At 44.1% G+C, this 26,356-nt stretch overlaps 1 protein-coding gene across 4 annotated transcripts in view; it reads right to left on the minus strand.

Moving 5' to 3' along the window:
• Window positions 1-26,356, minus strand: part of Shg (E-cadherin shotgun) — a 133,939-nt gene that overhangs the window by 62,062 nt on the left and 45,521 nt on the right. Inside the window, exon 1 of one of the 4 annotated variants that reach the window (XM_070663570.1) lies at window positions 3,150-3,168. The exons of the other annotated variants lie outside the window; for them this stretch is intronic. The gene's annotated coding sequence lies outside the window, so the exon portion shown is untranslated. Of the gene's footprint in view, window positions 1-3,149; window positions 3,169-26,356 lie in introns of those variants that run through there. 4 annotated transcript variants of the gene reach the window in all.

Genomic DNA, 26,356 nt, shown 5'->3' on the forward strand with positions numbered 1-26,356 from the left:
GGCGAGAGAAAAATACAATTGCGTGGAACTCAACCATAATTTTATATGTCTAATAATAAATGTAGTCGAGTCCAAAAGTGACTATATAAATTTTTTTTTTTCTTTCGGTCAGAGAAACTTCCGATCGTACAAAACGGAACCGGACGACGCTTAGTTGCGCGAACACGAGCCGTTTCTTCGCGGCGAACACGTTGTAATTTCTCGCCCGCGGTCCGCTTGCCGGTGTGTCCGGGCTGTGGGATAAAAAAAATAAAAAAAAAAGAAAAACACGCTCCGCAACACGTAATCGCGCACACCCCGAGACGAACTGACGTTTCCACGTGGCAATTATCGTGCGCTTGCGAGCCGGCACACTTCCGCCGCGATGCGCGGAGCCTGCGGGTGGAATACGTGTGCACGAACGTGCAGACCCGCGGCACGATTATCAGATCGAGCCCTCCGCCAATGCCCATTTCCCGCGATTACATCCGCGAGCTTAAACTGGGGATCAGACGCTGTATAATAGCTTCGGATCCGCCTCGCGTGAAGCTCGGCGTTCAATGAAGTCGGGCGAGGCACGACTGACATGGGGATGTTGAAATTACTCTCCTTCGGGATGACTGGGGGAGCATTACGTAATATTCGGTATTATCCTCGAAATCCGCCCGTCCCGCGATCGATAGCAAAATATATCTGAAGCGCAAAATTAAGGAAAAAAGTTACGGTAATAAAGGAGCGGATAAACCAAAAAAGAAAAAAAGGAAGAAAAGAAAAATCGGGGAAAGTCCTACTTAATTGTGCAGACTAGAGGAGCAATAAGAGCCGTGACCGAGCGCAGTAAGCCGACTCGGAACGAGAAGATCGTTGGGCAAGAACGAAGTAAAATCGCCGTAGAGGAAATTTCCTTCGAAAGCGGAAGGCCTTCGAGCGAGTAAATCAGGATCTCTTCTCCATGTTGAGGATCCCATCCGAAGTTCAGGATAAATCTCGAAAGCAAAACTGATCGACTTGAATTAACGTGATCGAGTCTAGGATTCACCAGGGAAAGCTCGGATGTGCGGTAAAAGAAAAAGATACACAATAAAAAAAAAAAGAAAAAATGTTTGATTAAATTTAACGCGTTTTATGTCCCGATTTGTCTATTCAAATTTTTATATAATTTAACATAAAGCAGATATATAAAAGACAACGCGAATAATACGTAAAAAAATTAACGCAAAAAAAATGTAATATTTAATAACCGAACAGTTAATATTAATTTAACGCAGAAAAGTTCGACGTTTAATAAAAAAAAGTTTTTTCCGCTGCAGAAAAATTTCCACGCGAGCACAAAATATTTTTCACCGCGTAATACGAAGTATGTACAGCGGGAGAGATATACAAAGATGTAACAGGACTTGGCAGCTTTTCAAAGCGGAAAACGTTTTTAGAATGGCGATTTGGGTAATTTCTGGCAATATGAAGATCGTCGGTCCTCCCCCGCGTCTTGGTTTCATAGAATTTACGGGGCGACGGGGCAGCATCCTCGCCGTGGATTTGCGAGTAAGGTTACCGCCATCCCTTATTTAAGACCATCTCGAAATATGGGCACCATTTTCGTGGGCAATATCGCGTATAAAGCCTCGCGGAAGAGGTTTGAAAATTTCAAGAGACGGAATGCGCCCTGTATACGTCATCACGGGACAAATCGAGCGAGCTTTATCGCGCGCGACATATTTCCACCGGATACGAAATTTAAGCGCGGCATTCAAACGTGTGTGCCGCACACGCGTGAGGCTGTTTGTTTAATCTATCGAGAGCTACGGACTCGTCGAAAATCGAGCCCGAGTGTCTCAATAATTTATAAATTTTCCACCGCGTTGCAATAAATACGAGCCGCGGCTCGGTGTCGCCTTCGCAAATCCGTGCTAACGAATGTATAAATGTTTCCCGGCGCGTTGTTTAAAAATTAAGAGCCATTATCGCCTTGTTTCCAAACGCACACAGACGGCGCGTGAAATATTTTCGCGCCGATAATGATTTCATGCCGAAGTAAAAGCGTCCGCAAGGCGGAGCTTTCGCTGATAACGATAGAGGCAATTTTCTCGGTTCACTCATTATTAAAAGGACGCTTATTATTATAAAGGCCGCGCGGCTGGCAGGAGCGTCATTAAATTGCTACGGCAGAATATATCCTCCTTTATACGTGCTCCTTTTTCAACTATCGACCCGCGGGATTGCGTCTGTAACGGCCGCTACCGTATATATCAAAAGAAAGAAGGGCCCGAGGACGCGAAAGACGTGCTCGATGCTCCAAGAACCCCCGAAACGATTCAGTTCCGTTTACCGACACCGCAAATTCGAAATAAAAGAAAATTCAGGCGAAACGAGAATTGGCAGTGCGCGTCTGCGGATCGGAAAGAGATAATATTATAATTCGCCTAATTGTATAACGTAATTACGTAATTAATAATTATTATTACTATTATTCGATCAATTGTATAACATAAATATGTAACTAATATTATTCGCTTGATCCGAGCGTCATTAATAGCTCAAATCATTCTTCTTTTTCACGGTGCTTCATTCATTTAACGCGCATTTTCTCCGATTTAGCATGCCGCGTGATTCAAGCTCAAAGAAAACTTGTCGCCTTGATAAGACACGAGCAGAAAGATGGGCGATAATCAATTCACGCTCGTTGACTCATCCAGCTGCTTTTTATCGCGACGAGAAACAGATTGGGTTGCCTCGCGTAGCGATAAGAGTGATTTATTTCGACAGGCGGTCATTAATTGCTATTAATCGCTTTACAGCTCGCGATCAAACGGTTTGAACCTTAATACCGAGGAAAATGCGAATTATCGCCGCGATGGCTCGTCGACGGGAAAATAATCCCTCCTCCCCTCCCACCCCCCCTGGGGCCGCTTTTCGCCCTGCGAACTTACGGCTGACTCGTGACGTGCGTAATTAGCGCGTGTAATAAATACGCGCACATAATGATCGCTCGCGCGGCCGCGATTAGTTGATTTCGCGATTCACGTTAATAAATTAATGCGTCGCGCGTTCACGGCCGAAGTGCAATCGCGTGGCGCTCGAAGGAAAAACAACGAGGCGAAGGGGGAAACACCCTTCCCCCTACCCAGCGTTATATAAAATTCAGTATTTATTCTGTCGTATATTTTAATTACCGCGTCCGTTTCGTCAGGAGCTGTTTTTGACGTCAGCCACCCGGTCGTAAATAATAAATCCGGATCCAGGCTACTGGCGGAGATCATTCGTACTCACCTGAAAACAAAATGAGACAAATAATTAGTGGAGGCAAAATGCGCGATGTGTTGGTAAAAGTTGCATCGCACACGGACCGCGGACAAACACTCCCTCTCACCGAGGAACGCTCTCTTTATTCACTCCGGTGTGTTTCGGATTACTCCACGGAGATTAATAACGTTTCGCGTTTGCTTTCGCTTCGTTCTCGCCATCGAGGAGCGGCCCTTTCCCCGTACCTCGCGAAAAATATCCGCACAGGCGCCTGCTTTCGGATAAAAGCGCCGTCTTTCACCGGCCATAATTTGCGACGACCACAAAGGCCCTCCCCTTCGAACGCAGATGAAAGCGAGCTCTAATTTACGAAAGTAACTCTCCTCCGAACTTGCTAGGTGCCGCGAAAAGAGACGAAATCGGGAACGAGACGCGTCATTTTGCGATGCAGGCGCGTATCAGAATTAATTCGTGAGTTTTGTAAAGGGATAAACGCGTAACGAGATAATTCGATCAGGGATTTCACGAATGAAGAAGCGCCCAAGTTTTTATCCGCGTGGTGGAAGAGAACAGACCGGAGGGGAGAAAGGGGAAAGGAAGAGGGAAGTAATTCGGAACGAGACAGGGGAAGCGTGAAAGAGTAGAATTTAATTTCGACAAGGGTTCCGGGAGAGGAACTCGCGAAGGGAGGAGAAACGAGGAGGGATTGATAAATAGAATTGCTACTCGGTGCGTCGAATGAAGAAACACAAAGGACCTGCGCCGGCTGAGGCGATTAACGTATTCATTACGCGATACGCAGCGCGAAAAACCGAAGCAGTATGCTAGAATATATTTATCGGAGGGTAGAAATGTAATTGTTAATCCGAGTAACGCAAATTTCACGGCAAATGCTCTTTTTGCGGTATATTCTTTTTTTTTTTCATCTACAACGTAGAAATAAGTTACGTTATTCCTATAATTTGGAAAATGTTTCTAACATTTCAATTAAACATAAAATAAAAAAAAAAGATTATTATACCTCGCCTGTAAGAACAACATAATTATAATAATTACAAGAACGTTAACAAAACCAAGAACCTAAAAAATAAAAAAAACCCTTCCGAGACGAAAATTGAAGATAAAGGGGTCTTTGTGAATCACACTCAACTCAATTATATTCGCAACGCAATACCGCGGCCCTTGTCGTTCTGCCGGAAGCGGCTCGCGGAAAAGGATCCCTCGGGAATTATGATTTAATCGCGAACAAGAGGAAAGGGTGGCGGCAACGGTCCGCCCCCTCGATTCGCGACTTACAGCACGGGAAAGTTAATGCTTCCCGGCTTCGCCGTCCGTTTCGCGGATCAGTTTCAAACTCGGGGAGGAAAGTGGAATCATTCTGCGTAATCCTCCGTTGCGCCATCGCGCCGAACCCGCCTACCATTTACACCGAAGCTCTGTCTTCGTTCGCTCGACAAACGTCGCGGAAAGGCAGAGCGACGGCCACAAGTGAGGATTACCTGAGTTTTGATGTAAATGGAAAGCCATTCGTGTCGCGGAAAACCGTGAAACGAACGAGGCGCTGGATGCTCTCCATTTAGGGACACGAGTCGACACGTTCTGTCCGTGTCGTTGACTGGACGTTGAAAAATGACAGATCTAGCGATTGTGTGCGACGACTCGTGTGTCACCAAATAGACCGAGGCCCTCCCCCTGAATCGGCGAGGGTTCGCGAGGTTTTTCGGCGGCCGGAGTGACTTGACGCCACACGCTCTATTCCAATCGACCTTTTTTTTCTTTTTTTCTCCGCGATTTCGCACGAGTGGCTCCTTTGTTTGAAAACTGGAGCGGCTTTCGTTCAAAGACCGAGCCGTCGGGCGCGCGCGCGCGCCTCGCAAAAATCGAGGAATTATACCCGCCATATCGGCCGATGTTTGCACAGTCGGTGTTCGCGCCTTTGCGGGGAAAGTGGAATGACAATTGAATTTCAGATACCGCGCGAAACTCGATAAATGCAGCGAGGACTCGCTAATCGCGAGTGCCGATTGAAAAAAAAAAGGACACAACCCCGTGCCGCGAAAAGAAACGTGATATACGTAAATAAGATTCTAAAAAAAATTCTCTTTCGGTAAAGAAATAAATTCTGCCTCAATTTTGTTCTATTGTTAGCTTGAAAAAAATAATAATAAAAATGTAAAAAAGCACGTTCAATGCACTGCATTTTTTTGATCCAAGGTATCTAATACATATATTTCGCGCATACGTGAATTCATACATCCACGTAGAAATTGTATTATTATACCATAAATTGCGTATCGAATTTTCACGATACTATTTTACCTTTTTATTTCTTTATCGACTAAAATAAAATAATTAATAAAATATAAAAAATGAATTGTATGTATGTAAAAAAAAATTAAAAAAGAAAAAAAAGAAAAAAATTACAGAAAGAGTTAACCGTGCATTACATGTGAATTGTTCATAAACTAAAGTAATTAACTCAAGTTAAAAATTTTATATTTTTATATATTAATGCCAAAATATGCAATCAATGCTCAATTTTTCACGTTTAAAATAAATTTCCAGCTTTTTATTTGGGGTTAATCGAGTTGGCGAATTGTTAATTAAAAAAAAAAAAAGTACTTTCTCGAGAATCAAAAGAAAATCCCACAAATTCCCTCCGTCACCTAAAATGTAAATGTTATCCGCAATTCGAGCGACGAGTAACTCCCACGGTCATTTGCGCATTCGAAAACGCGGACGGCAACGTTACGATCCCAATTTTACGCCGACACTCGACTTGATCGCGTTAAGGCATAAAGTCGAAGCCGACGGTAAAACTTCCGCGTCGCGATGGCGCCCTTCGACGCGAACGTCGCCGCGTAATTTCGAGCGAAGGGCTCGGAACTAGAAGCCGAGGGTGGTTCGCGAATAAAACTGCGCTTTTCATCGGAACTCAGGTAATTTTCGTAACGTCGTTCTGTCTTTGTTCGTCGCCTGAGCGAGGAAGAGCAGGGCGGCAAAAGTGGGGCAACGTCACAGACGAGAATTATCCGAGTTTTCGTGTAAATGGAAAGCGGCGGGTATTCGTGGAAAGGGGAAAGACTAAAATGAATTACAATTCGCTCGTTAATACCGTCGATGTCGTCTCTGGGGGATATCAGCTGTAACATTACGCCGAAACTGCGCGCGGTGTAAATCAGCTAGCTCGCCAGCGATCTCGACGTGAACTTCGAGGAGCAAGTGGAGCGCGGGACGACAAATGGATTATAAATGAAGTTGATCCAGCTGGACACATAGACACTTTTACATTCACGGCAGCGGGAGGCGGGAGGGGGAAACCGATTCAGCGGCAAGATGCGAATATTTCCCAGACAAATGTATAGCCGAATGCGTTCCAAGTGACAGACTTTAAGATAACTTTCGCGGGTATTAAGGATTAAATTTGCATTTTCAATTTTACTTCGCGCTACGCGCCGAGCCAACGTGTCGCACCCGTCTTCGTTCCAGCGGGGTTTAAAGCCCGCAATCGCGACACGCGGATGAGAGTTTACAACGCGATCGAAAGGTACGATCGCGTAATTTCACCCCGCGTCCAGCGACCGGGCGTTTTTCCGCGCTTAATAACCGCACGCCGATCGCGTAAGCAAAAAACACTCGGTGCAATCTCAAATTTAATAATTTCATTTCGCGGCTGATCCTACGCGGGACAAATTGCCGCATGTCAATCGGGTTTGTTACGCCGACAGATTAAATCCGACCGAGGGAATGTCGGGCGCGGCGTGCATGCGTTATTGCCAAATGAAATCGACGGGGACGAAATTCCATATCCATTTCCACAACGGCGGCACAATCTCGCACTGAGAAAAGAATATACATTTACTTCTGGACGAAACCACAATTTTTATATTTTTAACGGTAGAATTTTATACGCGTAATTGACTCGATATAATTACCATCGAAAACATTAAAAAATTGTAATTGTATCCAAAAGTAACTGTATTTTTATTTCAATGCGCGTGAAATGATCGTAAAGAAGGCACACGTGTTGTACGAATAAAAGAAATTATGTGTAAATTACGTGCTCTAATGACATAACATTACATTGTGAAAAACTTTCATAGATATTACCCGATAACAGTTAAACAAATTTCATTATTAATCGCGTGAATATAAAAAAATCTCACAATTCTACACGTAGCCTAATAAAATTAAACATTAAAAAGTACGGTATTTACGTTTACATTATAAAAAAAAAGAAAAAAAAACCCCGTTTTACATATAATAATTTTCAGCGATAAATTACAGATGCGCGCATCTTACGTGGCATTTCAAACGTTTTATTTCTTCAAATGTAATTAATATATAATTATACATTCGCATATTCATTTGTAATATTTTACCTGACGATTTTTTTTTAATTTAAAACGTTAACATAAGCTGGAAATTATTAATTTAATCGTACAATCGGAACATATCCAGCAGTTACATTAGAGATTCACGATACAGCGGAATAATATTCGACCTAACATTCTGCCATGATAATCGGAAAAATTCCTTTAAAATGCGTTATAATTCGAAGGGGTGAGGTTTCATAAACAAGGTCGAGCGCCCAAGCGAGGGCACGATGTACGTGCCTCGTACGATTGACGTCACGCCCTCCCGTACACCTCAGTCGGTGCCCCTCGCCCCTCGCGTTACGCACTACGTTACGCAAGCGGCGGAGCCTTTGCCACACGCGGAAAAGTAATTGTATTTTTCAGTTATACCTATCGACTTTAACGCGCATTAGCTACTCCAATCGCATAATTTTGCGCGGCACAGCCGGTAAAATTAATATCAACGTGAGAAAGTTCGGAAAACACGTAACACGCTTAACTCTCTAATTCTCCCCTATCAAATACCCATAAATAATTCAACCCGGGCATTAATACGGAACGGTAACTCCAAAGATGCTATCGAAGCGTCGATGAACGATAACATTATCGTTTAGAACTGTCAAACCACAATTACAAGCGTGCGCTTTGCAATTCCTGGCTAAAAATAAAAACAGTTGCTGCCGATGTGCTCGACAACTATATATCGACACGTGCATGCGATGCGGCGTTTCGTGCCGCAACTCGGAGATTAGGCAGAGCCGATAAACTGTAACTTCTCGCGTCGTCGCGTGCGTGATAAAAAAAAAAAAAAAAATTAAAAAAAAAGAAAGGGGGAAAAAAATCGTAACTTTGACGGTGTTTTATCATCGCGAAATTCCGTCGCGTTTTTCCCGTTTCGCTCGGCGATGTCGCGCGGTAGAGCAAACGGAAGCGGCGGCCGATCGTCGCTTCCCGGCCGCCGTGGATCGACGAATCCGTCACGCGGGATCGCGGCGAAAATTACAAACGGAGGCTAATGGAAACGCAGAGTTGCAGAGACGTGTGACGCGCCCCGCGAGCGCGGCGGGACATCGCAGTTGATCGCGTTCCCGCGCGATTAGATGTCGAAGAGACGAGCGTGCCAGGCTCAAAGGGAGGCCCTTCGCCCGTCGGCGCCCTGTCGCGCGTGCAATTTCAAATCGAGGCTACGCGCGGAGACGGAGGACGCACGTCGCTGTCGCTAATATCACGTTCGATTCGCGCGTCGTCGCGCACGTCTCGCATAAAGCGCCCGTTCGCAGCGAGAAGGACCGGCGGAGGCGCGGCGGACCGTGCGATCGTTACGTGCCTCGAGGTCGAAAGGGGACCCAGGGATTCTGTAGCGAGCGAGCGGGGAATATCGACCGAATAACGATCGCCGATATATATTATGCAACGTGTAACAAGAAAGCTGCGCGACGATCGTTATTCGGTCGATATTTCTCGTTACGAGAGTCGCAGAATCCCCGGTCCAGGTCGGAGCGAGCGATTGTTATCGACGCCTTCCATCGCTCTCATTCGGATGGGCAAACGCTTTGCTGCGCGACCTGCGGCACCTCGTTTGGGAAACACGCGTCGCGGAAAAATCGGGGCTCTGCATTTTCACCCGGAGACATTTGGGACGCGGTCAACGTAAATGATTCGAAGCTGGAAATGATTTCAAGCGTCTCTTTTCTCTTTCCTTTTAATAAAGAAAAATAGAAAAAAAGTATAAAAAAAAAAGAAAAGAAAACAGGAACTGAAAAATCCTTTGAATTATTCGCAGTTGACTGTATTCAGAAAAGAATGTAGCTGCTTCCGGGTCCGATCACAATTTTATTACATTTTTAACGAGAAATATGATGAAGCAAACTGTACAAAAAATTGAGTTTATTATATTTATCGACAATTTTAATATAATTCACAGTTGGTATAATAATAATGGGTGACACGAAAATAAATTACGCTCAATCGAAAGTAACTATTTGTCTCTCGGCGCGAGAGACGAATTTTCGGCGAGCCCCGTCTCGCGGCGAATTTCGGTCGGCTTCCGCGATATCCTCCGGCCATCGCGCAGACTAATTCCGATGTAACTTTCCGGATAACACGCGCCCGTTAATGTATTAATTCTACTATTCAAAATATTATTTTGTTCCGCGCGCATTGTTAGAAATAATTTCCCCGTGTATAATATTGCGGGCGGCACAATGAGGCTGGCCCGTAACTCCGCGGCGCAGTATTTCGAAACTTCGCGCGATCCGCCGCGGAAGTTGGCCCGCCGATCTCCGCTATTTTACATGAAGTTCGAGGGTTCTGCAGGTTTCGCCGTGGAAAAGGAAAAAAATAAAAAAAAAAAAGGGAATTCCGAGAAAAAGAGCGCAATAAACGCAATAAAACTACCTGTTGACCTTTCGGCGATACTTCGCGAACCTCGACGCGCTTAATTTTCTTTAGAAATAAAAAATAATAGAAATAAATATTTTAAAAAAAGAAAAAACTTACGCGGAATCGGCGGAAGTCAGAGCGGCGAGCTCGGAGAACGCGAACGCGGCGCTTTGCTTTTCCGTCAAATAATAGCTGGGCGTAATCTCCCACCGCGCCGAGATTCATTTCAATGTGACGCTTTCAAGTTGTTCGGCTTATATGCTAATGCGATCCAGAGGTGTCTACAATAGGGTGCTCTTTCTTGCCGGCGCCAGGGCCATTGTTTCGCGCGCGGACGAGGGGGCTTCCGGGAATTAAAGTTATCCGACGCTCGGCCGTTATCGCGAGCGCGTTCGAGAGTGATGCATGTGCATTTTGACGTTTACGTGGCCGCCGTGTGCGACACGGCCGCGCTAGGTGCACAATAGGCTCGCGCTATGCAAATGGAATCAATTTGCTTAGGCTGAGGGTGTCACTTTGTGGGACCCTCTCTCTCCCTCGCTCACCCTGGCGCTCTCGAGTAGCCGCCTATTGTATCACGCTGCGTTTCAGCTCGTGCCTCGTCGCCGGCGAAACAAGTTTACAGACCCACGAAGGGGGAGGGGGAGGGAGGGGGAAAAGCTGCCGCGCGGCGTGATTTAATATCGTAAAACAGGCTGTAACACCCCGCAGAATCCCACTTTGGTTTTCACGAGTGGGGCACCCCTGCCGCGTTGCTCCCTTCGGGAACGACTCTCGTCGAACTACGAGAAACGCGAAAGCTCGACTCCCCTCGCGAAACGAAGGCCCAGCATCCCTCGCTCTCTCTCTTTTCTCATCTCTCGCCTCATCCGCCCGGTCACGTGCCGACTTGCCGGGTCTATGCAACTCACATCTATGCGAACCCTACGAACGTCGCATATTGTATCCACCACATATGCATATATGGATGGCAGCCAGCGTGATCCAAGATGCATAGGCGCCGGCAGGCGGGAAATCGCAGCCAATCTTGATCGTAAAAACGCGCGCCAGTTCTTTAGAACGTAATAAAAATTGAAATACCTTCGCTTACGAACGGAGAAGTTAATTGTTAATTGTAAAATTAAATCCGCGAAATGCTAATCATCATGTTCGCTACGTGACGATTGTCCCATCGATTTTCTCTCTCCCTCGCCGGCGCGTGAAAATTTCAGCTTAATTACTTTAAAAATGTATATTACAATATTCGCCTAGGGACACGCTGTTTGCCCGAAAAATATGTATTTCCCAACGCACTCGTGCTCACATTGTAATCGAGACGATAGTTTGCCCACTCTCTCTCTATAAATTAAATTAAACATAACGGGAAATTATAAAAGCACCCCCAATACAGTAATGGAATTTATTTTTACGAAATTAATTTGTGAATTCCCGCGAACGCGCGTTGTACGTGTAACGTTAAAAGATTAACAGCGCAATATGAATTAATTGTTTAAACGAAAAAAGCACACACGCACACGCAAACAAACGTCGCGCTTTATCGGTGCACGGCTGGCACTGAAAGCGGATCGCGATTTTTAATTTCTTGCAGATTTTTTTTTTTTTTTTCGACATGCGTGCCGTGCGTGCGACGCTCATGCGAACGCGGGAAACGGGACGGGACGAAACAACCGGTCAATATTGTAACATAAATTTCATTTCGATCAACGTGGGGCGAGCGTGATCCCTCTTGGCGGTTCCCCTCCCCCCCCTCAGGGCCCTTCCCGCCCTTCGCTTGTCGCGCGTCGACGCGACCCTTAGAACCACGCAGCCGGCTCCTCTCTTCTCTCCCTCAACATTTTTCCGATCCCGATTACGCCATTGACAAATACTACACGCCGGCAATAACCAGCCAACAATACTGCGATCCATGTAATTATGTACGTAGGCATGAATACTGTAAAATCGATAATTTACCGCGGAATGGCGGCATAATTTATATGCGTTATTCCAACGTAAACGAGCCGAAATAATAAAGAGAGAAACGCAAAGAAGAGGTAATAACGGTTTTGCGTTGCAATAAAGGGGATTCCCCGCGTTGAAATATATCTATAATTCAATTAAAAACCAATTGAAAACGTACAATTAAAAAGTAATAACCTTTGCTCCAATAATCACCGCAATAAAATAATAATTCATATCTTAAACCGGGCAGGTACCCTTTTTGTCCCCTCTCTCTTCCTCTCACGCCGTCCCGGAAATGCATAAATAAAATGCAGTTTGTTATAAGTGACAAATGGTATTGAATACGTCAAAAAGGCAACTGTCGTTTTGCGCGACGGCGGCAGTTTTTTCAGTGCCGAAGCAATCGTGACGGACGGTTATTGTATCCAACTTGACCTACACTCCTTAAAAAAAAAAAAAAAAGAAATATAATAATAAAGAAGAAGCATCCTGGTCTCGGAAAGATCCACTAAGGTTTCCCGTCGCGAAACAAAAAATCGTCGATTTGGCACGGTGAATTCTATCCCATTCCCCTTGTTCTCTCGGACTATCGCCTCTTCCGCTCGTTGGAGCACTTTCTTCGAAAGAAACGGTCCGTATCCGCGACCGTTGTTCGTATCGCTTTTGTATTCTCATCGATTCGAGACAAGGCATTGAAAAGCTAACAACGCGCACCGGGCGAGAAACGTAGTAAAGAATATTTTGCATCTGCGCTTAATTCATTTTTAAAAAAATTTAATTTTTTTCTTGTTTTTATTTATTTTAATTTGACATAAAAATTTTTTTTGCTTAGGCTTGGAGTTAATACTTTATTCAGTTGACATATTTGTTGTGTTAATAATTAACAAGATTTTTTAATTCAATTTTATTAAATAATTAGAAGTCACTGATTTGTATATATTAATTCGTTTCTGTTAAATGTATCAATTTATATATGTATAATATTGTATTTTTATCACAACCATTAACAACTACGTATTTAAATATAAAATATTAAAATAATATTACATTTTAGTTGTATTTAACATTATACATTTATCAATATTAAATTTATTTATCAAAAGGATTTAATTTAATTAACACAGACTTTTAACATTTAATAACCATAGTTAATTATTATATAAACTTCGCCCTTTGATTAAATGTTGAGTTTTGCGTTATTTTCTTGCATATTATTTGTTATTGTACTTTTTGACATATCGGCTTTATATTAAATTAACACAAAAATTTTAGTAAACAAATCCCGACACGTGGAACTCCCTTTTTTAACTCCGTATTTCGCGAGCGAATGATAAATTCTTAATAATAACGGCGATACTTCCCGATGCGGATGCGATACTTTCTTTAACGTGATGCGTTTCTAAGAGTTATTCGAGACTGTCAATATCGCGTCGGAGGCGGTAATTTGTTTGTCGAATCGAAGCGCGCGGATTTACATTACAACGCCGACGTGTCCGGGAAAGATGATCGCCGATAAATGCATGCGGTAATTCCTTTTCCACGGCGAATGTCGGGGCTCCGCGTTATTGCGACTCATATTTACGATTGCACTCCCCGTGTTTATGATAATCGTAAAAATTCTCCCGGGCATCGTTTTTGTTTTCCGCCGGGCGGCTTGCACCGGTTAATGCAAAAATGGTCGCGCTCGCGCGCGCAAAACAAGCGCGATGGTGTAGCGTTGCTCGCTCGCTCGCCGTGTAAAATTATGCAGATCCCGGCGGCGGTGCTGACTAGAAGACACGCGGTGTAAGAGAGCTTTTTAGCACGCCGACCCCCATCCGGGGTAATTTCCCGACGCCGTTCTTTCGGAGGTTAATTCTTTCGCGGCTTGTTTTCCGTGCCGGAAACGACACCGCGGCGCATTTTGCGTAACGCCGAAACCGATTATCAGTTATGCGACAAGCGAATCATTCTTCGACTTCATTATCGAATACAGTGCGACTGTGGTGTATCTTTTTTTATTTTATTTTATTTTATTTTTTTTTGCCGCGACATAGAAATAAAAAATTAAACAAAAACGAGAAATAGCGTCACGGAAGGGAGGGAGGGGAAAACTGAATACACGTTAATGAAATGTAATAGGATTATCGGGAAAATACGTGAGGTGCAGCCGCGTGCGTGCGGGACAGCTGGCACCCCTCGGCGATGTCACGACGCACGGAACGACTCGTGGGGAACGAAAATAAAACGAGGGCTTAACGAACTGACCGACGATCCGGTACCGCCGGTGCTGATCACTATTTGCACTCGACTACTCCGACGGACAAGTCGGATGTTCCCGCAAAATATTTCCCACTTGACGTACCCAGCCTAAGTCGGCAATGTTAAGATAACAGTATAATTACGCGGCTAAACACGGCGCTTTCTCGCGATTAGAGCGACCAAATGCACCGAGAGAAAAATCTAGCCTCGACTGTAAGTAAATATAATGGCATATCCAGCTATGAATACAATGATTCAGTTATTTCCGGTGCTATAATAATCGAGCTAACTATTATATTTATTTGTTAAAAATATTACGAAATTACACAGGCAGAAGTGACTATATATTTCTCTCAGCATGCACCGGTTTAAACAGCTAGCGATGTTTCCGCGCGAGAATAAATTTCAGAAAACGAAAGAATTTCCCTTCGCGCGATAGGGCCCCTGAGAGATCAAGCGTACGGTTTACGGTTCCGGGCATTGAATGCGGGCGCTTTCAGACGCGAGACGTTATCACGCGAGCGTCGATTAAAAAATGGCCGATAATTGAGAGGTAAGAGACGGCGGGGGGGAGTCAATGAAGATCGAGGGCGGCGTGGAGCGAAGAAAGCTGCGAAGCCCAGCGAGCACGCCGGCGGCCGAAGAGAAGCAGCGAAAAACAATTTCAATCTGGCGAAGTAGAAAGTTTCAACGCTTCTCGCTACTTCCATCTCCCTATTACTGGCTTATTTCTCTCTCGTTTTCCGTGTCCTCGCCCGTTGTTGCACCGCGCCTCTCACCCGCCGGCCCATTTAACCGGCAAGTGGAACACTGGGTTACAGCGACCCATGGCAATTTTGAAAAATTAAAATTATTAAAAATATCCTTTTGTACCTTTTAAATATTTATAACGCATTTTTTTTCCTTAATGAGGCGTACAAGTCAAAGCAAAAATTGCCTTAGTTGGTACATTAAATTAAAAAAAAAAAAAATCAGGATAATGTTTCATTTGAGGGTTAATTCAAAGAACGTCGTACCGGTGCATCGAGGGGGAGGGAAAGTGCTCGGAGGGTTCGAGCTGAGAAGAACGAGCTCGGGGAAGACAAGGTCCAGCGCTGGTGTGCGGAAATTAAATTAACGGCGAAATTACTCGCCAAATAATGAGCAAATATTATCGAAGATTCCCCGCTTGAAGCGAAGGGTGGAAACGGCGCGAACGTCGCGGTACGAAAGCTCGCGCACCCCCGTCGATGTTTCATAAAATATCTATCAATTAGCTTTTTTCTGTTCTCGCCAAGTCTCGCGGAACTCTGTTATCTTTCCACCTCGTTGATAGAGGAAGGAGCGTCATTTATGTTCTGGGACGGATCCCTTCAAGCGTAAAATAAAAATATAATTAAACTATATGCATATTAAAAAGAAAAACGTAATAACAAAATAATGAAATTAATACTGATAAAAATTAAGAAAAAAATCACAAAGAAAATTAAGAAGATAATTGTGCTTAAAACAATAGATATAAAAAAAGAAAAAGAGAGAGAGAAAGAGAGAAAGAAAGAGGGAGGAGGCTGGCGGCGCCGCCGATATTTTCACACGAGGCGTCGTATACTTGTAGCGCACGTATCAATCTTCCGCAAATTACTGTTGTCCGAGGCAACAGCCGCACGCGGAGTATCAATTCTTTTGGACAAGGTTCAAATCGCTCGGCCACAAACACCGCGCAATCAATAAAGCGTCAAGCCCGTCGACCGGTATATATCGCGCAGAGAACGTCTAGGTTTCTATTATCCCGCGCTATTTCCGTGCAAAAACGCTGTCGGTCCTTCAAATGAACCTAAACCACTGGGTCACTGGTAATTCAAAGCAATTTTACATTACTGAAATTTTCGGAAGCCTTTAAAACGAATTTTTTTCTAACTAATATTTTTATTTTTTAATATACGTCCAAAGTATCGATGGAAAAAAAACCCGCTTTATCGATCTAACAAGTCTCAAGATATAAGGGAGATATAAGGGTTGCCGCGATAGCGCGCCCGTTAAGGGTTAACATAAAGGTTAACATCCGCGAATATTGGACGAACAACCCGTGATCACTCGCGTAAAAAAAATCTCTCGATGCCGCGCGTTTGTTCAAATATGTATGCTGTATTAATTAATCCAATAACTAAAATATAGAAATTTAATTTCTATATTACGCTTCAAGCTTTTCCTATTATTAATATGATAAACATCTCTTTTTTTTTAATTCGATAGATAAAATTTATGCTGAATATTAAAAAAAAAAATACATATAACTAAGTGCAGAGAATATTATTTCAGTTTATCTTCTTTTTAAATTCCAATTAAATCGAGTGTTGTATACGCGGCCGAACTTGCAGTAAAAGTGGCAGAGTATTTCGTAGTTCGGCGGGAAGCTTCCCGTGAGCCTCGTGACAACAGTCCTCGCGAGTCGCGTTATCACCGGCGTCGTTATCCGTAGCGTCGCACAGAGGTGCAACACGTAAACGTCCGTAATCCAATTTCGTTCCTCGCGGAGACCCAGCTGCGGAAAAATTGCGCTCGTCCCCGCCCGGCGCGGCGTTAATGCAGGGAGGGCCTTTGTACGCCGCCGGCCTGTGTCAATGTTGATTTTACGGCCAACTGTCCGCGCGAAAATAATTCAGACGGCGGTATCACGTGGGAGCGATTGTTGCACGCGCCCGCGGTATCTCAAAAGGAACAGCCGCTCGTTGCTTTCATATATTTCGCCGGGTGGTAATATCGCGCGCGCGCGCGCGCTCGTTAATAACCGAAATATCCTTGGAGAGATTCGCGGCGAGAAGTAATTTGCAGCCGCTGCAGTTTGGTTTAAAGCTTTTCCAATGTGGCCCTTGTGCCTCTCCTCTCTCTCTCTTTCTCTCTGCGAAGCTTTTTCCTCCCCCTCCCACCCCCCAAATCGTTTCACCGTGCGAAAACGGAGAATGCCTGACGCTACGAATTTATATGACAGAGAAAGACTCGAGGAGAAAGAGAGAAAGACTGAGAAACCAGGAGAGTGTCTATCCTTATTTATTTCATATCGCCGCCGCCGCCGATGCGCGTTCACGTGCATTATGGGCATGCTCTACTTTCGGGGCGGCGGTGTCGTGATATTATTCGTACGCGGTTCGATCTTTATCGAAAGTACGGAGATTGGTGTTGTAATAAAATATAGCCAGCAGCCCGATCGATCGGGCTAACTAGGCCGTCTCGTTGCACACAGATAAGAACGATAAAGAGATATTTCATTGATACTGCGTTCGCCTCCGCTTTTTCGCGTCACGCGCGCTGACGACAAAGTGAAAACGCCGCGCCACGGTTCGGTTACATCCTGGACAGGTTCCCTCAAAAGAAAGATCTAGCCCGGTTACTTCGGAATACCCGGTACAGACGCGGGCGAGATAAAGTTTACGAGAGCGTCTGGCATCGAACTTCTCGCAAGTAAGCACGACAAGAGCGCTTACCCCGGCGACATTGTTCTCAAAGAGTGATCCCGAGACGACGGGTCTACCTGAGGAAACGGACGCGGATTAAACGAGGGGGCCGGATACACGATACACAAGCCACGTGGAAAAATAAAGGGACCCGCGAGAAACGGGAAAATAAACCATAGCCGCAGAGATTTATCACGGCTATTAACGTCATCGGGACGAACGAGGCGCATCAAGCGCGACGGTGAGATAACAAAACGCGGCAGAAATGCGCCCGAGAGAGTAAATTTACCCTAAAACAAGCAGGCTTAATTTTTAATTTAAATCCTGAAAAAAAAAGAGGTCTTGAATCTTAACTTATTTCGGATTAACCACCGTTACGTGTTAATTTTAGAAAAATTTATTTACGAAAATAAAATGTACTTTTTCAATTTCAAAACGTCAAACTTTTTAATTAAAAGAAAAACGTTATACATAATTAAAAAAAAATAGTATTAAGAAAGAAAGTAGCTTAAATAAAATAAATAAATCTCGTCAAACGTAAAAATTTCAAGGAAATATATTTACTTAATTAAAAAAAAAAAAAAAATCTTTTCCCGCACTATATAAATTTTAAAACGCTTTCATCGCTCTCCGTACAATTTTTCGTCGTAAAAACTAAAACGTACATGGCCATGCAGTTTCTCACTTCATATAATATACTTATCGGTTCTCCCGCTTTTGCTTCATTAAAGATGATAACGATTTCTTTGCGTGCTCGCCGATTCGACCGCAGCAAACTTTTCTTTCTTCTCTCTTTCTCTTTCTCACACAAAAAAGTATCGAATTACAGAGACGGCGACGCGCTTTACCGAATAATCGAGCGGAGGAAGAGCGACGGGAGCAATTAATACGCGGCAAAAAGGGTTCTCGCGATAATGACGTGCCAGGAACAATATTTGCACCTCGGAAACGATTCGACTGTTCGTCGAAGGAGCGCCGAGACGGATTAGCCGCAGCGCGAGCGAACACGTTGTGGAAGTCAAGCGTGGTCTCATAAATCACATCCACGGGTATAACGTATATACGCGGGCCGACCTTCCGTGATCTACGCGCGCGTATGTACGAGCGGTGTCACGACGCACGTGTGTGCGCTAGAACCCACACGTGTGCGAGAGGGATCCCGGAGCCGTGCGCGAGCGGTGAACTCGCATTGTGCCCGGGTCATCTAAATCTCCCGGTTTTTTTTCCCCCCCGCACTTGCATTTCTAAAGTACAACTGTTACGAGGAGTAACGTTACGGCAGACAATTCGACTCTCGTTACGCGAACGACAGATGCGCGGCAAAAAAAAATAAAATAAAAAACAAACCGCGAAATATGCGGGGCGTTATATAAAGTAAACGCGCGTTGAATATTCCACTGGCAGCGTTTTGAATTAATTTCGACGAGGGGTTCTTAAAAGCCCGTGTCTTGCGTTGCGTTTCATTGGCGTCGTGTGTGACGGTGATAAATGCAGGTTGATAAGGATTAATTGAGATCGCGTTTTAAAGTAAAAATTTTTTACGTGAGTTTCGGTTTGAAGAAAAAAAAAGAATTTTGCCGGGATTCGATTAAGTATATTGCGTTCGTTGTTATCGAATTGATATCGGGATTTTCGGTAATTTTTTTTTTATTCTACCGGAGTCTATTAATTAAACGAATAATATTTTATTTAGCGTATGATTTCTTTCTACTTGTATTAAGTACTTGATACTGCAATGTGATTATTAACAACAAAATTTAATCCCTTTACAGAATAAATCCTGACTAAATTATTTCACCGACTGAATTATTTAATTCTCTTTTAAAACAATTTTAATAATTAATTAAACCAATAGTTAATTTATTGGATTATTAGCTCTTCTATTTAACTGGTGTTTCAAAAATAAAATTTTTCCTTGCTTTATTAATAAAAGATTTGCAACAATTGATTTCGTAACAGCACGTACGATTTTAGACTTTCTTTCAAAACGCAAAAATAATAGAGCAATAGTATAATTTATTTTATCAAGTTTTTTATTAATTTATCGAGTTTTCTTTTTTTCTTTTAAGTTATTATTAAGAAGAATATTAATAATAGTAACGTTATTTATTTATTACAATTATTTTTCCAAAACAAAGAGAAATTGTCTTCAATGAACATTAAATTTCGTGCTGCTGGCGTATAATTATCACTGACACACCAATATGAAATTTGAAAATTATTAATTTAAACAGAAGGCTACTTTATAAAACGGGTATAACGTAAAATAACGATTTGGTGTCAGAGCGCAAAAGTGTAATAAAAAAAAATAGTAGATTATAATTTTCAATTTCAACGAGTCGAAATTATTCATAATTTTCGATCGCGCGTAGTTCCTTCGTAGAAATTACCAAACGAGAAATGAAACTCAAACACGCTTAAGAACAAATTTTTCCTTTAGCGAAAGAATGATGAAATTGATTCTCAAGATCCATTAAGCCGTATCGTTACTCAAGATTGATCTCAACGGGGCTCTTCAACAAGCGGGACGACAAACACGGACGCGAAACGATTCTCTCTCCGCCTCGAATAAAGTTCGCTCGAACTTCGAGGGACCTTATTTCATTAGAGCATAACACAATTTTCGCGGCGTTTAAAAATTGTTTGAATTTCCTAATCGCAAATTTCACTGCCGACTTATTTCCGGTGTTGAGGCGAGGAGTGTTTTCGAGACTCTAGCACCCCGTTGGTTACTCTGTACAGCACGGAATATTCAATATACACGCGGAATGCGTGCAACGCTTGCGAGGGTGTTTCTGTGCAACGTCAATTTCGTCTCTATATTCAGTAGAAACGCCTTGTGTTAATGGAGATAGAGCCATAGCGCGATATAATCGCAACGGACGACAAGGAGAAGACCGGCTGGAGCAGACGCTCCTGTCCTAGCTAACGTTTCTTGATACATCCGCAGGGAATACAAGGACCGAGGAGTCGAGCTATTTCGGCTACGTATAATAATAATAATCGTACATTTTAACCGAAGAATAATAAACATATCCCTCTAAAAAGAAATATAATTATATATATACACACAATAATTACGTTTCCCGGAGTTAAATAATTTTATACCCGCAATTAAATAAATTATAATTAAGAGAAATAAATATAAAAAATATAATTCTAGCAAAATAGATTAATGCTTTTACTCCTGAGCAATAAAAAATAAATAGTTAAATATAACTTGACTGCTAAAATATTAATTGTAAATTTCAATAATTAAAGTAGAAAAAAAAGAAAAAATTCTATAGATACAACTCGATCCTATTTTGAAGTGTATCTTTATCAAGGGAGCAATTATTCATTATTAATTTTACTATGTAGATACAAATAACAATCGGGGATGTTATTTTGCGCCGCGCAACGACGCTAGAGAAGCAATAAAAGCGTAAAACTATTGATATCGATTGCAAGTTAAAGCACCGGGGTGACAGACGGGATAGATATAACATTCGATCTACTGGTTTGGCGACCACCCTCCCGTGCGATCTCCCGGCCAGACTACGCCATAATCCCCGGCCCGCGGGAATATATGCGCGTCCCCGTATACCGATCGCGTCATTGATCGGGCCTCCGTCCATCGTCCTCGTTACGTCAATTATTATCGGTCGTACGAATTACCGGAAGCGCCGCTGCGAGCACCGCTTTCCAGGCTAATTTCCCGTTGGAGTACGGCGTCATCTCTCGTGTCGAATCTCACCGTGGCCATTCCGATCCATATGCCGCACAAGAGGGGCCAATGCAAACTCACGGGGATGATTTCGGACGCGATTTCAGATACGATTTCACGCCCCAAAAATTACGGAGACCTTCGAGGCCGAGATTGCGCCCGGACAAACCGGTAACAAAAGACTCGGCAGTTGAAACAATTCCCCGAGGGGGTCAGCAATTCGGGCACAAAGTCCGCCAGCGGCAGCTCACTCGGGGGAGCATCCACGTCGGTATCGGTCCGCGCCTCCGTTATCACCGTGGAATATGTAGCCGGGGTCGGGAAGGGGGGGGGGAGGGTGCGGGATCTGTCATAAATGCGGCGCGTGTCTCGCGCGGAATATAAAGTTTTATTCCGCCGCGGGTGACGAGCAGAGTGATTGGACGCGCGCGTTACGTGCGGAGATCACATGCAGACGCGAGGCGGGCGTTCGTTCTATCTGTCGTCCCTATCACGCCGGTCGTATTCCCTTCCGCGGCTTGTTTGTTCTCCGCCGTTACTTCGCTCCGCCGTCCCGTCTCGAGGGCTCCGCTTCCGCGCGGAGATCGTCCTCCGCCCCGTCCCGTTCCCCGTCCCGTACACGGCGTGTATCGCGAATTCGCGCGGAATTGAAATTGAGAAGGGAATGAAATTTCCCGCCGGCGGATTGCACGCGCAAACACACATACGCGTTTCGTTATCCGCGGACGCGTACGTGCGGAATCGCGCGTCTTCTGGGCTACGTACTTATTCCCGCCGCGCGCCGAGATGATCCGGCGTGCTTACCGAGAATCGCCGATTCGTCCGCGGCCGTGCATGCGAAGCGGTAACGACGCGAATGGAAAACGAAGACGAGAAAAATTTAAGGTAAACTGTAACTCGCGGCGGGGAGAGTCTCACGCAATACGCATAAAAATAAAATTAATCTTTCATGTCGAGCTTACTAAGATAATTAAATTATTTAAAAAATTAAAATAATTAAAAATAGTTAAAGCATCTTCTTATTTCAAGCGGGTACCCGGACTATCACAATAGATTCTTTTATACAGAAATTTACTTTCGATTTACAAATTGCGCTTTGACTCGTTTACAGATAAACACGCGTTGCTTAAAAAAAAAAAAATACATGTGCTTTACGCGAGATTTATTTACCTAAAAAAAGAAATTCCCCACTTACAAGTAGAACACTTTTTTTATACGCCAGTTCCCTTTACTTTCCCTCTTTTTCTCTTTCTTTTTTTACGGTCAAACGTCTCAATTTTCTTGTCAAGACGCGCGTCGCAGCATCCCGCGGTGCTCGTAAGTCGCCCGGTCATAAATGCACCTCGCACTATAAAGGACAGGCATTTCATTTCGCCGGCGCCCCGCGCCCCTTTCAGCTGCAATTTAATTCCAACGGTAACTTCGTTCGACCGCCTCCTGTACCGTTTAACCCCTCTTAATCGTCCAACCTTAAAGCGTTCCGCTTGAGCCGTCGCTATCCAATAACGGCGCGCAGGCTATCCGGCTCGGGAAACGCTTAAATGACAAATTGTATTATCATTACGACGCGACGGAAGAAATAAACGCCCGCGCGCGCGCGTCAAAGAAGTGCAGCTTTCCCTCCGAGAGAGACAACGCGTTTCCTCGCGATTTTTTTTCCTTTTTTTCCAATATTATCGTATCACGATTATCGTCGCATCTCGGCCCGCATTATCGATTCTTTCGATAACGTGAGTGCGAAGCGCGATCAAGTCGCTCGGGACCGAGACGATTGTGTTATCGAGAGGACTGATACGCCTCTCGCTTGCAAATCGAACACTTTTTTTTTAAACACGCGTTCTGATACCAAGTGCAAAGATATCCCGCCCTCGAGTCCCATTAAGACTTCCCTTCCTCAAGATTTCATTAGCGATCTATTCAAAATTGCAAATTGCAGAATTTCACGTCGCGCGCGGGCTCTCTCTCTTTCTCTCTTTCCCTCTTTCCTCAGTTTCATTATTAACCCGCGCTTGTAAAAAGCGAGATTTCCTCCGCGAGTTACGGAAATAAAAGTGAGGAGGCGGGAGGAAAACTTTACTCCGTCCGGTCAATGTTTCCAGCGGATTTTCTTCCGATGGAAAACTTATGTAAAATTGTAATTATGTCGAGACCCTCAAACGGATTAACGTTACGAACATTTGCACAAAGCACCGCGGGCGCGACTTCCCCCTTCCCGGTTAACGATTCATTAGGAAACGGAAAGGTGATCCGAAATTACTTTAACTGCGGAGGTCCCGCCGGGGTCTTTTTTCCCGACGGGTTATGCTATCGAAACGCGGAGCTACGTGCGAAACAGAAGGCGAACGGCGGCCTGATTATGCCGCCGGAGTTCATAATTCAGCCGGCAATTGCGAGGCTCGGGCGCGATAAACCAGTGACGTCGACAATGAATGATCGGGGACGCGGGGAGGGCAGAATTAAAAAGGCCCACGGCCGCGGTGTATCGGGAGCGTTTTATCGCGCCGCGCCAAAAATTACGATCGAGCGGAAAGGTAACGTGCGCACACTCGTGCCCGCGCGTGCAGCTGCCTCGTTCGAGCTTCGGAGCCGCTAAAGCCTATTACACAACGCAAAAGTGCTGGCGATGGAAATAACACAGGCAACCAGAATAATCACTTTTCCGTTTTATGAGGAACAAGATTGCCAGATTGCTGCTATTTACAAAAATATATACCTTTAAAACATTAATACTTTAAATATTTGAAATTTAAGAATTTATAGTTTAAAAGACTTATACTTTAAAAGTTTACATCTCTACATTTATACTTAGAAGTCTAATAAGACAAATTTATATCAACTTCTAATAAAATATAAAATAAATAACAGAATCAGATTGTGAAACTTTCGTTCTTATTTTTTTTTTCTTTTTTATTACTGATTCTCAATCATCAGAATGATATAGCTTTCGGTTATTAAGATCTGTCGAACGCACGTAAAGACACAAATAATTGTTACACCGCATTTGTTGGAAAAGAAGGATCGTATTTCAATATCAAACAGGTATCTATTTCATGTTTCTGTTTCTCCTTTTCGTTCCTTCCACTTTTGTGTTGTGTAATAGGCTTAAAGTGTGCCGAGCCGGACCGGCACGCGATATCGAGAGCGGCACGAGCTTTTTCGAGCTTGCGAGCATCGACTCGCGCTGTGCGGCAATCTGCCCGAGCATCGCGATGGAGCGATCGTGTCGTGTCTCGCCGCGAAACACCGAATTACCATCGCCCAAGACGCGATGGATTTTAATTGGCAATGGATTAAAATTCGCCGGCGCGATCTCACGCGCGATATTCCCGACGGTCTACACGACATTCTTGCATTAAACGCGATATACGCGGCGCACTCGTGTCGCGATAACGGTTCGAAACACGAAGAATCGTTCCGATGGCAACAGCTAGCCGTGTCCCGAAAGTGTGCCTCGCATTCTTTCAAAGCGACGATTTCTTCTTAGCGAAGATACGTGCTGGTAATACGGGCAATTTTCCGCGGCCATTCCCCTCTTTGAATTTTAATTTTTCAAAATTTTAGCCCCGCAAAGCGCGTGATTAATGCTCAATTTTTTTTGTAATTGAAAATAAATCTCCGAAATTCTGCTTTTGTCGGCGTTGATCGACTTGGCAAACGAGCGGCTGGATATCTCTAATTATACGGGGAAAAACAAAAAAAAAAAATTGATTTGCCCCTTTCCACGGAATTAGCGCACCATCTGCGAGAATCGATTACGTCGTCAGTGTCCACGAGTGTCGCGCGGAAATTTTGTATTGTCCGGCTGTTTCAAAATTGGATAGGCGCACGCAAACACGTACACACAAATTACTTAATTTACTGACGGTCATAAACCCGGATCATTATGCGTGCGCAATTTTAGAATCTGTTGCCGCAATTGCGCCAATGCGCCGGAACGGGATCCTCTCCCTCTCTCCCTCTCTTGATTATCCCGGCGTGCGTTCGTCAGCGTCGCGGGACGCACAAATTACGCATTTAAATTACGTCACAGTCGGGCTATCGGCGACCGAGTGATTATAAAAGGGAAAAAGCGTGCCGACGAAAACGGCCGCGGGATTTCATCCCATCGTGGGAAACTCGTCCGGGAAAACTCATATTGTAACGTCAAATTACGCGCGCCCCGTTCGCGGTAGGAAGTCGAGGCCGAGTATCTCCCGTATTGTCGAGTAAAAATTAGGCCGCGAAGTCGAATCGTTTTCAACCGGGCCGTGTATCAAAAACGGGGTGATTGGTTTCCAAAAATCCATCCAAAATTACTTCGAACGCCGACGGAGGAAACGCGCGCGTACTCCGGGCCGGCCGACTTTTCGATATTAAACGCGCGCTTTTCGCGCAAACACGAACGGCGCAAACAAATGTCGCGCGTGTTTTATTCCGAGCCGCGTATTTTACCGGCCGCGCCGCGTGCTGCTGCAATGATAACGAATGGCGTGATGCTTCGCCGGGCTGACAATCGCCGTTCGAGCCTAGGCCAACGCCGTAATTGACACTCGCTCGTTTACACGCCGCGAAACGTGCGGTGTCATGAAGAACGATGACGCCTGGCCCACGCTCGTAACGCTGATGACGTCGCCGTCGGCGATTTCATAGACATAGTAGAGGCAGACTGCGGTTCGAATAAATGCGCGAAATTTGGAAAGCTCTGACGATAATTCGTAAGTTAGTACTGCCAAGCGTAATACAATATCATAATATTTAATATTAAAAAAAAATAGAATTAAATTAATATATTTATCTGTAGCATTAAAATATTGAACGACAATGCTTTTCAGTCGTCACACTGAGTAAATTTTCAGGATCTATTCGGCGACATTAATTTCGTAAACTACCAATACCTGAAGTGAAATAAAGACTAAATTTCTTTATCCGTTTCTTGCTTAAAGAAAAAAAAATTCTGTTAAACTCAAGAATTTTATTTTCACATAACGATCTTTTATTCATTTCATTTCTTACGCGTCCTGTGTTTGCGATGCTTGACACAACCTCCTTTATTCTCACTACTACCTCCCTTTTGCCTTTCCATCTTCTTCCTCCAGTTC

Source organism: Cardiocondyla obscurior, linkage group LG11 (genome assembly GCF_019399895.1).
Source record: "Cardiocondyla obscurior isolate alpha-2009 linkage group LG11, Cobs3.1, whole genome shotgun sequence".
NCBI lineage: Eukaryota > Metazoa > Arthropoda > Insecta > Hymenoptera > Formicidae > Cardiocondyla > Cardiocondyla obscurior.